This window comes from Solenopsis invicta, chromosome 5, assembly GCF_016802725.1.
Source record: "Solenopsis invicta isolate M01_SB chromosome 5, UNIL_Sinv_3.0, whole genome shotgun sequence".
Taxonomy (NCBI): Eukaryota; Metazoa; Arthropoda; class Insecta; order Hymenoptera; family Formicidae; genus Solenopsis; species Solenopsis invicta.
The window spans coordinates 216,966-229,929 of NC_052668.1; positions in this window are offsets into that span (position 1 = coordinate 216,966).

Consider the following 12,964-nt stretch of genomic DNA (forward strand, 5'->3'; position numbering starts at 1 on the left):
GTATAATATTTGAAACGTTCCATTTGCATACCCAGTAACGTAACTTTAAAATTTGGACCCGAGGACATGTCCTATCATTGAAAATAGTGAGTAATACATTTTCCTTAATTATTTGATTAGACTTAGGCGGTTAAAAGATCATAAAGTAAAATCCAAGGAGATGTACCTGCACACTATGGCTTCCGTTTCACACATGATGCGCATGATGTATTATTTTTTCCTTGTAATTTCCTGAATGTCAGACAAGGATAAAATGATACATCATGCACATCATGCGTCAAACGTAACGTGGCCTATATTGCACACAACTTGCACACAGTGGTTCTCCGCGTGCGACACGAGATCGTGCACGAACATCCAAACGTCAAATCTTAGTTTGCTACAGTAACAGAGTATCTTTGTTAGCCAAGATTTTATGGAATCATTTCTGATACTTTTTTGGCGCTGACCGTAAAAATTTGACCTAAAGTTGAGTTTTTAAAGAAATCTTACAAAGTTTCTGAAATAGACGTTTTTAACATTTTAAGTTAGTTATTCTTTCGATACAGAGATCTACTGGAAATGACTTGTAAAATGTGAAGACAAATTGTATTGGATAATGTAATTAAAAAGAAATTAAATTTCAAGAGCCCCAACGTACCACCCAAAGGACCTAAATACATTATTTTGTGTACATATGATAAATTATTACAAATTTATTTAATATTTCATATATATAGGCTTCATACATATAATATTTGATTAAAAATACGTTATGTATGTTAAGTCAATTTAACAAGAAATGTTACTAACAAACATCTAAATGAGGCAATAATGCAAATAAGAACTCTTTCCTCTCTTAAAAAATAAAAATAATTTTTCTTGTCTGTTTATAAATACATTTTTAACTTAACGATTTAATTGTTATTTATTTTCAATATTAAAATTTATTTTACCAGCACATGGAAACAAAATGACAAAATTGACATATTATTAAAAAATCTAGATTTTAAGAAATTTTAATTTATTTAATAGCTTTTAATTTTTAAAGATGATAAATAAGGCTTTAGTGAATCTAAAGAAGATAGATTATTCTTTTTACATTATCATAGAAATAACGAAAAATTGACATTCTAACATTTTCTTATCCCCTCTTTTCCCTTGTATATGCTTAGTTCCAGAAACCTACCTTTTATAGCCTTTCCGTTAAAAAATACAGTTTTAACAAGTTTATTGAAATTATTCCAAGTTCTTAAATGGAAAATGATTTCAAATTTACACGATAAGTGTTAAAGAAATTATTCTAACTTCTTAAATGGAAAATGACTTCGAATTTATACGATAAGTGTTAACGAAATTATTCTAAATTCTTAAATGGAAAATGACTTAGAATACACACGATATTGACATCATTTTAAGTCCTTAACACTAGAACCGCAGCCGCGGTCAAAATGACCGTTTCAATAGTTACATGAACATTTAAATAAAGGCAATTTATTATTTTTAAATGTCCGCTGTACCTAGGCATGTATCTGATAATTATTGTTAAAATTATAATAATCTAAACGCTAATTTTTAATGAGCGGTTAAATTTACCTCTGCCGTGGTTCTAGTGTTGAGTGAAAATCGACTCGATTCACTTATGAAATACACAATACGGATCGAGAATCGAAAATTCAGTTTTTTCCCAAATTTTGAGGGATTATATGTATATGTATATTATGTTCGGTACGCGTGTCATCATTTTCTCTCGGTTTCCATTGCGCGTCTTTGAGTTTGATTCGTTTTCATCGCACTTTTGCGATTGCCCTATTTTCATCGCCTACTCCTTTTTTCTCGCGAGTTTTCCCTTGGCAACAAGTCTCTGTTTACGCATATTCCCATAAAGCGTCGTGCGTCTTAGACAGGTGAATATTCGCGTTTCTGATCGTCTTTTTTGATCCCCTTTTCTTTGCTGCTCTCGCGCTCCGCGATCACAATTATTCATAGTTCAGTCACCGATGCGTGCAGACGTATCTGTATATTTTTTTTATTAAAGCGTGTCGATATTCTTGTACCCGGTTTTTCGCAAAGGCTGTAGTGTGTTTTCAAAGTTCTAAATAAACTTATTAAAGAAATTAGAGAATTAGCCAGCAATTCTCGACCGCGCGTTTTCTTGTGAGTTATTTGGTGCGAAACGCGCGGACAGGGCACAAGCCCCAGATTTTGAGAGCCATTCTCGAAACGAACATATTATATGTATAATTAGTTTGGACGTCGTCATCGCGTCTCTCGGTATAACGAAAAACGACATTTTGCGTTTGAGCATCGTTAAATTACATATCGATAATTGTATCACGCACTATATTTTAACCTTCACATATTTCCATTGTTGTTAACCGAAATTTAGACTATGAAATAATAAAAAATGATTTATTTAATGGGATCGATTCAATTAATTTGGGACACTCTAGAACGGAATTTAAATCTGAGAGGCTACCTCTCATGCCAAACGACGACTCGCTTGCGCACGCTGCGATTTTTTATCAATAGGCTTCCGTCTAGTCGGCCGTCGCGCATTCTTTGCCGAGCATGCTAAAAAATCATCGATTATTATGACCTATCTCAATTATTTTTTATCGGTAATTTGTGATTAAGCGCATTGACATGTGCTGTGAGGGAAAATGCATTTTATTCAACTAAACTAATGCCGGACGTAACAATAGGAACAATTATAAATTAAATCAAACAAAAAATAATTAAAATAATAAACATAAAAAACTAGAAAAATAAGATCAAAGATATATCGAATGTTCGATACCTCTCATATTTCAGTATTCTTGAGCTATCAAACAGCGATTTCTGAAACATATCATGTTTTATGTAAACCAAAACATATGCCATTTAATCAGTCATAATAAAACATTATTATCAGTTATCATTTAGTAATGGTTTGTTAAATGATCATGGTAGTCAAATAACAATTTGAATCTGACGCAACGCAACTGTTACTAATCGTTGAGAGAAAGGAAGCTACAACTAAGAAAAGAGTTAAGTAATAATAATTGAACCTAGATGATTGTTATTAATACCATTTTATTTTTTTTTAATAATTCAGTAAATATTAATGCGACACAATTTTTATCAACACCATTTTAGAAGTTTAATAAGCATTTATAACAAACGTAATATACAATGTACCAATAGGTCTTGTAAGCAGAGAACATAGTACATTTTTGTTTTTTTATAGTAAAGAGTTGTTTAAACATTAAACAATTTAATGAGAATTTATTGCAGACACAATATTCTCATATTTAAATACTTAGAATACTTGTTACCAGAAATGAGCATTATTGAATAATTTTTTTTTAAATAATAAAAAATTAAAAAATAAAAATTTATTCGTTATTCTGTTTAACAGGCTGTTACAATGAAGACTGGCCTATATCTCATTAAATATTTGTTTTAGAATCTTAGTTCATTAAATCTTCTTTTGTTTTGACAAATACAATATTTTCTCAAAAATACACGTACTTTATTTATTATAACAACTTATACAGGGTGTCCCAGACCAATGTATAAATATTACTACAGTAAGGTAGAAGGGATCAAGATAAATCAAAAAGTCTAATAACAGTTTGTGATATTTGCAATAATTTTCGTGTAATAAAATATTAAAGTCAGCCGAATAAGAGCGCGCGGAGAGGCAAACAGTTGGTCGCCTGAGCCGTAAGACTGCCCGGCTCGACACGGTGCAGTGCCAAGCTATCCTTTCCCTCGCCGCGCGCCACTTACCGTCGCCTACAATCGGGCCACAGTGAGCGGTCCTACGGCTCAGACGAGCGACCGCTTGTCTCTCCGCGCGCTCTTATTCGGCTGACCTTAATATTTTATTACTCAAAAATTATTGCAAATATCGTAAAATGGTATTAGACTTTTTCATTTATCTCGATCCCTTCTACCTCATCGTGATAATCTTTATACATTGGTCTGGGACACCCTGTATATAATTAAATTATACATTTACATTTTTTAAAGTAAACAGTTTATGTAATTATCTTAATAATAATATATACAACATGATTTTATTTCTCGTGATTATTAATAAAAAATTTAATCGCTACATCAGTAGTTGGAAAAATTGAGAATATATTATTGAAAAGATGTTATGTCTTCTTGTATCTTCGGAAAAAAAATTTAAATGTTTTTTTAGATTATTTAAATTTTCTGAGCAATCAAAAAATTATTTATGAGGTTTTAATGTACTCTGTTGTGCTTGTAAAAACTCATCTTAAAGATATTCATTCGCCTTTATGAGACCAAAGCAATATTGACTTCCTTGGAATAATGATTCACTAAGAAAAAAGTAATAGTAATTAAACAAAATTTGTTTAAAAGTATATGTTTTAAGTATACTCTCATTTTACTTCATTATTTTGGTACCCTTTGTCACTATAGCAAAACATAATGCTAATATGCAGATATGAACTGTAGGCAAAAATTTTTGTGTACCAACGTACGTTTGTCTTTTAATTTTATATTTGTGCGCAATGGACCTTATTGGCTATCGAACTGTAGACAAAAATTTTTGTGTGCTATGTGACTTGTGCGCAATAATGTCATGTGTACAAACGTACGTACATTCGTTTCTCAATTTAATAATATTTGTGCGCAATAGACCTTGTAGGCTATCAAACTGTAGACAAAAATTTTTGTGTACAATCAATTTTGTAGATAAAAAATTTTGTGTACGAAAAATTTGAGGACAAACGTGCCTTGGCTATCGACGCTGTAGATAATCGATTTGTAGGCAGTTGGGCCCTTCCCCTTATTTGACTGAAATTTGTGTCATTGAAATAACTTATATTTATATAAAATATTATTTGTTTAAATAAAAATTTTGTTGTTTTGTTAAAAAAATTTCTATTATTTAACAAAAATAACACTATTATTTAAAGTAATATCTTTCAACCAAATAATATATTATTTGATTACAATAAGTATACGAACAATGAAACAAATAATTTATTTATATGAAAATAGCAAAATATATAGACAATATGTTTTTTGTTTCAAACAAATAATTTACTTAAGACTTAAGAAAAATATATATTGTTTTAAATTTAAATAATCATACTTATTGATTCAAATATTGGTTTGTTTCAATCATTCCAAATAACAAATTTGTTTCGATTCAATAAGATTTATTAAGTTTGAAGAAATCGTTTTCTCTGTGTATAAATCTGTCGGGTTATGTAATATTCGTGGAAACTCACCGGCATGCAAATCTTTGATGCGTCTAATCTTGAACGCGATCCATTGCACATCGGATAACTTATCCAACTGGCAAATCAATTAATTTAATGTTTGAAATTTGCGATATAACACATAGACGACAACATCGAAGATGAAGCTGTTAATCAACGACCGCGCTAATATGTAGTAAAGCAGCATAGATGCTACAGAAGGTTTGTTTGCTAAATATTGTACGACAAGATAATAATACAGAGATTGAATAATTGAGCTCAAAGAACAAAAAGTGAACGTCATGAAAACGTTTTGACAATTTTTATAGAATAGTCATTCATAAATATTTCTTTCCTGATCTTCTGATCGAGTTCTTTCAATATATCCATTAGTTTCGGCCATTTGTTGTACCAGCTGATTCCGTAATAAATATAATAAAAGATTGATATGTAACACATCATCCATTTCAGAAGATCTATCCCAAATAGCACAAAATATTTATAAAATATTTACTAAATATTTATAATATTTATTTTAATATTTTATAAACATTTATCAAAACATTTAATAAATGTTTTTACGGCCGTAGATTGGACTAATCATAAATATTTATTATAAATGTTTCAAAAATATTTATGATTTATGATAATTATTTTGAAAATGTTTGAAATATCCGCATAAATATTATATTACACTACGTAATCCTAATGAGTAAAACAATATTTTTATATTTTAAAAAACAATTTTCGCAAAAAAATTCCATTCTTAGGAATTTTTTTCGGAAATTTTGAAGCGGTCACCCATCCAAGTCGCGACCAATATTTTAGAAAATAGTTTAACAATATTTTTGATAAAGATTTTTATAATTTTTTTCCGTTATATATATATATGTATAAAATATTTTTATAATATTCATAAAAAATATTTATGATAAATATTTATTAATATTTATCATAAATATTGTGTGCTATGTAAGCAATTTATTTTGGTCGGAATATGGGGCTCCGCCCCTCCCCCGCAACTCTCCCCGTATTTTTTCTAACCCAACCTAACCCTATTTTAATTGTAATTTGATATCTAACCAAAGATACCAAGGATATCTAATTGACGCTGCAATATTAGATTTGAAATTATGGCTCACCTCCTTTCGCACCCACCCCGTCATTAGTGGACCTGAGACGAAGTGGATTGGATTAGAAAAAATACGGGGTGGAGGTTCAAGGGGAGGGGCGGAGCTCCTCCCCCGCCCACGCGTTCTCTGTATATTGTAGAAAAACTGTTTTGCGTCAAAAACTTTTTTAACGCAAAACAGTTTTTCTACAATAACGACGAAAGTATTGAAATTAGGTAAAATATATATATGACCTTTTTTATAGAGCTTATTACTAGCTTCATTTTTGCTTGACACATTTTTTTATAAAATAAATATTTTTTGAAATAAGTAAGAAAAACTGTTTTTTCTTTCTGTAATGATATTTTTTGAATAAAAAGTGAGCATTACTTAAAACCTTGTGTATGTCACTCAGTACCGTCCCATTGATAACATATGTCAAGATCTAGGTCGTGCTCCCCTTTTGTAAAGGTTTACCGTAATTTCTTGTAAACAATGATTTTTTTCGACTAGAAACACCATTATTGATTGCGAATTTCTTTTAAGAGGTAACACCACTGTAGAGCCTCCAAAGAAGGCCTATTTTTGATCATTTTTTATGGAAAAACAAAAACGGTAACGCCAACGGTAAAATCCATTTTAAGTATCTTATTTTACATACTTTAAAATATTTAAAAAAATGTTTTTGCATTTTTTTATTACAAAATAGCGGTGACAAAGCTTGGCAACAATGATCAATCGTTTCGGAAGGTGTTTTACTGCCACACCAAAATCTGCTATAATTTTGGCTCTAGAACAACGGTAATTCTTCTTAATTATAAAATAAATTATTACGTTACATATTTTTTACTAATTATTCTTAATGCATTATTATTAAATATTATGTTATATAAATATTAAATTATTTATACTAAATCTTTTTTTAGTTGAAACTTTAATAGAAAATTGTACAGAAGATGTACAAGTAAATATGCCCAAAGTTAAAATCAGTTATTCAAGAGTCAATTCAACAGGTAGAATATTATTTATTAGAGAAGCTTTTAGTTACATTAGAGTTTATTTACTTTACTCGGAAAGTTTTTAATTTTTATTATATTTGTAATTTTAGATGATGTTTCAAAAACAATAGATTTTAATTCATCAAATAGCGTTGTACAAAGAAGATAAAGCTACAGAAATCAAACCATAATTATCCAACCGTATACCAAGGAAAGAAGCTCTTAAAAGAAAATGTGACGCTGCAGAAAGAAGATTAAAACAAAATTTAAATATAATAACAAAAAGAATTTAGATGATATTACTTATAGCGATTTTCAGAAACTTTTTTACAAATTTCATCCAAAGCCGATAGCTAATTTTATGAAAGCTCAGAGAGATAATCTTAATAACAAAAAAAAAAAAAAATGGTCATAGATATCAAACAATTAAGTTGACACGTAAAATTAAATTAAGTCTCAAAAGAACTTACAAATAATTCTAAGTACGTTCGTTTTTTTAGTCTTTTATTAGGTGTAGAAGTATGAAACCGGAATTTCTCTATAGATGGTGCTAGCCATCAGTTTAGGGATCGTAAGACCTAAAGTCACTAACAGCTGGCAAACATTTTCAACACACAACAACCTAAGTTCCATACACCGGTATATTTTTCTGTAACCTTAAACATGTTGAGTTTTGTGCCTACAAACTACGATTTGCGAACAGCATTGGTTTTCTGTTATCATTTGAAGAAAACTGCTGCAGAATCGCATAAAATGCTTGTCGAAGTTTACAGTGAACATGCTCTTGGTAAAACACGGTGTTTCGAGTGGTTCAAAAAGTTCAAAAGTGATGATTTTGACGTGAGAAACGAAGACGTGAGAAACGAAGAAACCACCGAGAAAGTTCGCAGACAACAAATTGCAAGCCTTATTGGATAAAGATGATACTCAAACTCAAGAACTCGCGAATTAATTGAAAGTGACGCAGAAAACCGTCTTCATTTGTTTGAAAGCTATGGGAATGATTCAGAAAGTGGAAAAATGGGTTCAGCATGAACTGAATGAAAGACAGCAAGAAAATCGAAAAACCACTTGATGCTGCTTGACAGATACAAAAGAAAGTCATTTCTCCATCAAATCGTAACAGGTGATGAAAAATGAATATATTTTGAGAATCCTAAGCGTCGTAAATCCTGGGTAAATCCAGGCGAACCATCGACATTCACTGCAAGACCAAACTGCTTTGGAAAGAAAACAATGCTCTGTGTTTGGTGTGGGATCAGAAGAGTGTAATCTATTATGAGCTGCTAAAACCCAGTGAAACCGAGTTAACACTGATCGCTACCAACAGCAAATGATCGATTTAAATTGAGCATTACGTGAAAAACGATCGGAATATGGAAAAAAGCAACACAAAGTCATTTTGCTCCATGATAATGCCCCATCACACACAACAAAACGGGTCAGGGAAACGATCGAGACATTCAGTTGAGAAATACTAGCGCATGCGGCTTATTTTCCAGACTTGGCTCCGTCCAATTATCATCTATTCGCATGACTGGGACACGCATCACTGGGACAACTGTTCAATTTGTATGAAAATGTACATACGAAAATGGCTCGATAACTAGTTCGCTTCAAAAAAAGAACTGTTTTTTTGGCGTGGCATTCATAAACTGCCGGAGAGGTGAAAAAAATGTATAAATAATAATGGAGATTATTTTGAATAAAATATTTTTTATCATTTTCAAACAACAGGCGTGTAATTTTTACAAAAAAATTCCGGTTTCACACTTCTATACCTGGTACATTACTAAATTATAAATTCCCTAATAGCACAAGACGTCCTCGGGATGATCCTAAATTCGTTCTGAATGACCTTGTTTACACCGAGCACTTGATACGCGTACTAACTAGTAATTTTCTATTAAATTATCTTAATTTCGGCAATAAATTTAAAAAATAGTATATTAAGTTGGTACAATATGAATCAAGATAATTAAATATATGTATTATGTATACACGCATTGTCGACAGTAAGATAAATTAATAGAAAGTTACGAGTTAGTACGCGTATCAAGTGCTCGGTGTAAACTAGGCCAATGTCCCGGGACAATAATGAGACGGACATAGGACATTATACTAGGATATAAATGCTTATACATTTAGACAAGAAAAGTAAGGCAAATATTAATCGTATCAAAGAATTTTACAACGGTATCAATAGACAAAATAGATCTATGAATGAAGAAACCTTAATTTATATTCCAATAAGCAGACAATATTTTTTTAATGTTTTTTTAATAAAAATTTTTTTGTACTTAATTTAATTATTGTATTATATTGACATATTTTCTAGTTGCATTCTTATTTAAACAAATAATAACATAAAGTTAGATGCTTATCTGCTTATTTCAAAAATCAGTAAAAAAAACTATAATTTTATGTATATTTATATAAATAATATGGTTTAATTATACATATTTCATCTTTTCGATAATATAAATTTACTTAATCTATCAGTTATATACACATATTAGCATAAAGTGTTCACAAATCATCACAAGAGATCCAGTTTGCAGAGATCACGGAGGTCAAGTAACGTTCACCGGAATCGCGATTTGGATGGGTGACCGCTTGGAAACTTCCGAGAAAAAATTCCCAATTGTTTTTTTGCAAAAAATGTTTTTTAAAATGTTATTAAAATATTGTTTTGCTTAATTAAAATTATGTGGTGTAATAATAATATATTTATGCGGATATTTCTTAAATATCCTAATATAGTCCTGGGGTCAATCATGTAATTTCACGTGGAACTTTTCACGTTTCACTTTTCACTTTTCATTTTTCATTTTTCACTCATAGAGAGTTCACGTGAATCTTTTCACGCACAGCGATTATGTATGAATAATGCGCGGAAATTTAGTTTGCGTTCCGAAATTCACCATTAGAGGCTCTGTCATTGCAACTATCAAGCGATCGTGAAAAAGGTTTCTATCTGCTTTTACAGTATAACTTTTACTGTAAAAATTTTGTTATATAAAAAAAAATTGTAAAAAAATATTCATAAATAAATAGCAATATTTCTTATATTGCATAAACTTAATTTACAAATATAATATATATTACATTTATTTTTAATGATCCGTATATTGTAACAACTATTTTATTATGTAGTAATCTAATACTCAAAATTACATTGTAATTTAATTCAAACATTGTTTTTCAAAATTAATTTTAATTAGTTTTTTATGTGTGCAAATTTTAAAGTAAATTAATTTCATTAGTCATTAAATTTAACTTTGTTTAATTAAAAAATATTGAATAATTTAGAATATGGACCTTGATCAAAACTGAATTCTCCGCTCACACATGTATTTTCCAAATTTATAAGTTATAAACACTTACATGATTGATTAATATTCTATTTCACAAGACGCACCTTTCTTATATCATTGAGTATCAAAACGCGTTTAAAGTATATTTTTATCTAAATTTACATTTGATGAAACCTCATTCTATATAATTATCAAAATATCAATTTGTCAAATATAAATATCAAACCTAATTACATCACAAAAACATTATTTTTATTTATGTATAGTATGTATTACTTTATCCTATCAACGCAATGCAATACCAAAATGGTTAACCTTTTCAATAATACCTTTTCAAAGTGTTACCACACTGTTACCACACTTTCATTCTTATTTCAAAATACATACAATTTATTAATGCCCTAAATTTTCACCTTTTCGCCATCACGGCTGATGGCGAAAAAGTTCACGTGAAAAAGTTCATATTTCCGTTCATGAGTGAGTTACATGATTCCGTGGAATCGTACATGATCGTGCAGTTCACGTGAAACTTTTCACTTTTCACGTTTCCGCCCTAGGAGAAATGTTACATGATAGACCTCCTGAAATACGTATGTATATCCCATCTTACGAATGGACATCTTTAAGACTCCCGATGGGATGTCCACAGGATGTCCATAGGCAAGAATGAGGCGCTCATTTGGTAGTCCACGGGGGAGGGTCCCAGATGCGCACAGACCCGATCGGACACCACCAATCACGTAATCTAATCTAACCCAACCAACGGAAATACTCTAGGCATCGGCCGCTATAATTGGTGGTGTCCAATTGGGCTTGAGCGCATCTGGGACCCTTCCGTCCTTAAGACGTCCCGTGGACGTCTTTGTGCTACTAGGGTTCCCTACTGAAAAAAATCACGTGACAAAATCAGGGAGGGTCCCAGATGCGCACAGACCCAATTGGACACCACCAATTATAGCGGCCGATGCCTAGAGTATTTCCGTTGGTTGGGTTAGATTAGATTACGTGATTGGTGGTGTTCGATCGGGTCTGTGCGCATCTGGGACCCTCCCCAAAATCACATGATAAAATCATGTAACGATCAACACATAATGAATTAAATGTTTCAAATCAGTATGTAATTTTTGAAAATTATAATGTTTGAAAAATCCTCTATCATTAAAAAATTATATTATTTTTAAAAAATTAGATAAATTAACATATGTAAATTTACTTTATTAAAAAAAATGTGTGATTTTTTTAATATTACGTAATTTTCAAAAATCACATGATTTTCAAAAATTACGTAATAATTTGGAACATTTTATTATATGATTTATGTCATTAATTACGTGACTCATTAAGTGATATTGTCATGTAATTTGGCACGTAACTTTTTTCAGTAGGGTTGTATTTAGCACAAAGTTAAAATTGTATATCTTTTAGAAATTGTACATTTTTATAAATTATATATTTTTGGAACAATTAATTTATACCCATATAGAGTACAAAATATAAAAGAATTGTATTTTTATTTTATAAGAGAACATGAATCATTGAATTTATACTGTAAATCGACGTTTTATGCATAATTTGTAATAAATTTAATTGTACATTAATTTCAATTGTTTATTATTAAATAAAATAAAAATAGTAAAGATAAATTGTTTATTTTATTTTATTAATTTACTACCCTTAAGGGCCTTGCACATGAAATGCATAACATAACATAAGCACAACATAAAACTGATGGACCAATGACCATCCAACATAAAGTCGCCATATTAATTTACATAAGATTCCTATTGGTTCAGAGGCTTTATGCTACGTTTATGCTCTGTTATGCATTTTATGTGCGAGGCCCTTTAAGGCTATAATACACACCTTCCATAACCGTAACCATAAGACGTACAGTAAGAATTAGCCAATCACAGTCAAGAATTAAGAAATAAGAATCTGAATTCTCGACTGTGATTGGCTAATTCTTACGTGAACTCCCCTTGGCGATTCTCTCTCCTAGAGGTTGTCTAGTACTAACTGTCCTATATTTATAGCACCCCTCTTAAGGTTGGTTCATACAGGCAGTAAAGGCTCTAGCACACACTTTTGAATAGCTGCATAACCACATGCATAAAGAAGTTGATTGGTCCATTTCCTTATGCATGCGCTAATGGACCAATCAATTTTCTTATGCATATTGGTTATACAGCTATGCAAGAGTGTGTGCTTTCCGCTTAACCGCTAACTTATGCCGAATCTGTAAAAAATTGACCAATCATAGTAAATTATTTTTCTATAAATCGATTATGATTGGTCAATTTCTTACAGATTCCGGCATAAGTTAGCGGCCTGCA